This window comes from Schistocerca gregaria, chromosome 10 (assembly GCF_023897955.1).
Source record: "Schistocerca gregaria isolate iqSchGreg1 chromosome 10, iqSchGreg1.2, whole genome shotgun sequence".
Taxonomy (NCBI): Eukaryota; Metazoa; Arthropoda; class Insecta; order Orthoptera; family Acrididae; genus Schistocerca; species Schistocerca gregaria.
This window is the reverse complement of record NC_064929.1, coordinates 171,471,179-171,475,803: the sequence shown is the minus strand read 5'-3', so window position 1 is coordinate 171,475,803 and position 4,625 is coordinate 171,471,179. Positions and strand designations below refer to the sequence as shown.

The 4,625-nt window shown below is 45.4% G+C and overlaps 1 pseudogene; it reads left to right on the top strand.

The window, feature by feature from the left end:
• The first annotated feature begins 250 nt into the window (after positions 1–250).
• On the top strand, positions 251–368 carry LOC126293812 (5S ribosomal RNA; annotated as a pseudogene).
• Positions 369–4,625: the final 4,257 nt, after the last annotated feature.

Sequence of the window (4,625 nt, the reverse complement as noted above, 5' to 3'; positions counted from 1 at the left end):
ATGGTTGTGAACACTACGAAACATCTGACGTCATCAGTCCCCTAGAACTTAGAACTACTTAAACCTAACTAACCCAAGGACATCACACACATCCATGCCCGAGGCAGGATTCGAACCTGCGACCGTAGCGGACAACTCTTTTCTATTATTTCCTACAGAAAGGGTAATAGTATGTAAATTACATTTTTATGAAGTTCCTGTCTTGAACTAAAACATGTAGTAGATATTTTATGTTATGATTCCCTCAATGGTCAACGGTCTTGCCACAGTGGATACACCGGTTCCCATGAGATCACCGAAGTTAAGCGCTGTCGGGCGTGGTCTGCCCTTCGATGGGTGACCATCCAGGCCGCCATGCGCTGTTGCCATTTTTCGGTGTGCACTCAGCCTCGTGATGCCAATTGAGGGGCTACTCGACCGAATAGTTGCGGCATCGGTCAAGGAAAACCATCATAACGACCGGGAGAGCGGTGTGCTGACCACACGCCCCTCCTATCCGCATCCTCCTCTGAGGATGACACGGCGGTCGGATGGTCCCGATGGGAAACTTGTGTCCTGTAGACGGATTGTTTTTTTTTTATTTCCTCAATTGATTTGATTGACACTCAACTGAGAATTCGTGGAGAGGAGCCGACGCACTATCTGCGAGGTCCTATTGTGGAAATTTAGAGAACCGGCATTTCAGGTCAACTGCAGAACGATTCTACTGCCTCCAATGTACACTTCGTATAAGGACCACGAAGAGAAATTAGGGCTCGTAAGGAGACTTTTAGACAGTCGTTTTTCCTTCACAGTATTTGCGACTGGAACAGTCGTACAGGGTACCCTCCGCCATACTTCGTGCCGTGGCTTGTATAGTATGTATGTAGGTGTAGAAATAAGATCCAGAAATTAATCACTGTAACAGAGGAATGTCTATGAAGTGATAATTTTTCGAGGAAAGAAACAACCGTTTCTACGGTCGTAACATTCAGATTTATTACGAACGACTTACCAAGAGCCGGAGAAAAGGGAAGTAATGTCTCAGTGAGGCGGGATGGAGTCAAAGTAAGATTCACTTGAGTGCGAGCAAAGTGGTTCTGGTAACAGAAATGGGAGGACTCTCGATTCAGCTTAATACTAGGGTATCAGAATTACAAACAAATTAATCCGAAATCATTATACAGGAAATGTTGTGGGCAAGGCGAATCAAATTATGCGTTTTATTGGCAAAACGCTTAGGCAGAACACGCTGGCTTCACTTGTCTTTACCGTCCCCTTCTGGAGTATTGCTGCGCGGTATGAGATCCTTACCTGATAGGGCTGACGGAGGACACTGAAAAATGTTCAAAGAAGGGTGGCAGTCTTCGAGTTATTACGAAATAGGAGAGAGAATGTCACGTATGTGATAAGCGAACTGAGGTGGCAACCACTAAAACACACAGTTTTTTTGTTTCTTCCAGGTCCTTTTACAAAATTACAATCAAAAACTTTCTTTTTCAAATTAGAATATATTTTATAACTGCTTAGGCTTCAGCGACCACAGCCAGTTAACGTGAAATTTCCTTGAGTATACTATAACTCTATGCTGTAAAAAAAATAATTAGTGGAACTAAACTATCAGCCACAATTACATTGGGCTGCTTCTGCGTCTACTGGCCAACCAGCAGACCAAATTTTCTGTTAATGTCATTGTGAGGTCCTCCTATCTACTGGTGTGCCAGTAGATTCAGTCTCTTGGCTATGTTTACAATGGCATTTTTCTTGGTCTGCTGATCTATCAGTTTACTAACACTTCAACCACAGTTGCAGTGATCTCCTTCTAGATCGACTGGGCGGGAAGTATACCCAGACGGAGCCCACAAAAAACTTGGTGGAAAGAATGGTCTATTTGTAGACTTACAGACCGAGAAGACGGTTGCTAAAGTATTGATCCACCGGTAGACTGGTAGAGCCACAAGAAGATCACTGTAACTGTAGCTGAAGCGTTGGTGTACTGGTAGATAACTGTAACAATGACCAAAAGATTTGTCTGCTGGTAGATCAGTAGACCCAGGAGAGCCCTCAGTAACCACGGACAAATTGTTTATCTTCTGGTATACCAGTAGTTACAGAACAAAATCTCGATGACCTTGGCTGAAAGCAGATCTTTCCTCCAAAGTTACAGTGTTCTCCTCCTAGGTCTGCTGTTCGCCCAATAGACTAACCTTTTGGCCAAGTTTACAGCGACCTCCTTTTAGGTCTACTGGTCTACCAGTAGGCCAACGCTTCACCCACAGTGACAGTGGCCTCCTTCTGGGTCTTTTAGCCTACCATTAGACCATTACAGCCGGCCGCGGTGGTCTCGCGGTTCTAGGCGCGCAGTCCGGAACCGTGCGACTGCTACGGTCGCAGGTTCGAATCCTGCCTCGGGCATGGATGTGTGTGATGTCCTTAGGTTAGTTAGGTTTAAGTAGTTCTAAGTTCTAGGGGACTTATGACCACAGCAGTTGAGTCCCATAGTGCTCAGAGCCATTTTTGAAGACCATTACAGAGACGTTTTGGCCACTGTTCCTGCAGCCTTTTCCTTTGTTACTGGTCTACCAGTAGAGCAACCTTACGGATGTATTTATAAAGACCTCCTCCTAGGTCTCCTTTTTTCCCAGTAGATTAACGTTGCGGTCAGTTATCGTGAACTCTTTCTGGGTCTTGTGATCTATCGCTAGACCATCCCTTCACCCACAGTTACAATGGTGGTCTTCTGGGCTTACTTGTCTACCTTTAGATCTTGGCTACAGTAGTATCTTTCTGTGTCTGTCTACCAGCAGACCAACCTTTTGACAATGGTTACAGAGGCCAAACTGCTGGTCTCATCAATGATAGTTTATTTAACAACGTGAGGCAAGATATTTTGTTCCAATGACATAGGGAGAAATGGCCATTACGATGAATTAACAGAAACTGGGAGTGCCATAGAAAAACTTAACCGTTAATTTTTCTCAGGAGCTATTCGAGAGGGGGACGATACTAAAATAGTCTGAAAACGGCTTTATAAAACGTCTTTCAAATACGTAGGAACTGCGGAGTAGTCATCCAATACAGAGGGCGGGTGATCACTGGGGGGACACGTTTCACATACATAGTGGACCACAACAACACTTACAAAGTTTCAAAAATTGTTGAGGGGTATTTTGTGACTACAATGACACTCGATTTCCTTGATCTCCTGTGGCTTGCTTCAGGGTAATACTGTTATTGCGCTTTGTTCAGCTTATTACCCCAATTATCTTTATTCCCCTGAAAAATACCTTCACGGAAGTGTCACGCGTGAATGAGCGAAAACAAACGTCCCCTTAGATTACATGGTCGCTTTTCAGTCAGTAGGATAAACAGCCACAAGACGTATTGGAAAATTATGGTCCGTTCGGTCCCACAGGGCTTTGACAGCCAAGACCGGCAACCCCTAACACACCGATATCAAGTAACTACAGTGATGTGACAAAAGTCATGGGGTAGAGATATGCACGTATACAGATGGCGATAGTATTGCGTGCGACCAAAGTATAAAAGGGCGGTAAATTGGCAGAGTTGTAATTTTTACTCAGGTGATTCATTAGCTACGCGATTACGGACGCACGACGGGATTAACATACTTTGAACGCGGAGTAGTCCTTCAAACTAAAAGCATGAGACATTCCATTCTGGACATGGTTAGGGAATTCAATCAGCGGCGCTTGCGTGGAGTTGTCAGTTTTAACAGTCAAGCACAACTGTGCGAAATAACCGCAGAAATCAATGGGGCATGTACGACAAATGTATTTGTTAGGACAGAGCGGTGAAGTTTGGCGTTATTGGGCTATGGTAGCAGACGACGGACGCGAGTGCCTTTGCTGACAGCACAACATCGCCTGCAGCGCCTATGCTCGGCTCCTGGCCGTATCTCTTGGACCCTAGACATCTTGAGCACAGTGGCTTCGTTATATACAGGTAGGTCCCGACTTCAGTGGGTAACAGCCGGTGGCAGGGTTCGAGTGTGGCGCAGACCCCACAAAGCTATGGACCCAGATTGTCAACAAAGCACTGTGTTACCCAGTGACGGCAGGGGCTGTGTATACGTGAATCCCCTAGTCCTACTCAACCGCTCGTTGATTGGCTACTTGGAGACCCTTTGCAGCCATTCATGGATTTCCTTCCCAATCAACGATGCAATTTTTATGGATGACAATGTGCCATGTCACGGCGCCACAACTGTTCACGATTTCCTCGAAGGACTTTCTGGACAATTCGAGCGAATCATTTCACCACTCAGATCGTCCGACATGTATCCCATCGAAATTTTATGGGACGTAATCAAGAGGTCACCGTGTGGGGTTGCTGGTCCCCCATCGGGCGCGTCCCCAAGTGGAATTAGGGGAACGTCCTCTGGTCGATATAACCTATTATGGACCAGAGGTTAACACCAGAACCCACATTGGAGGAAGTGATACAAGCCATTAAGACCTTAAAAATAATAGGGCACCTGGAGAAGATCACATCCAGGCATAACTACTCAAATATGGTGGGGAAGAATTGTGGAAAGCAATACATAAAGTAATACTGAACATTTGGCAGGAGGAGAGCATGCCAGTGGATTGGAAAACCACTATTATAGCCCCATCCATAGAAAA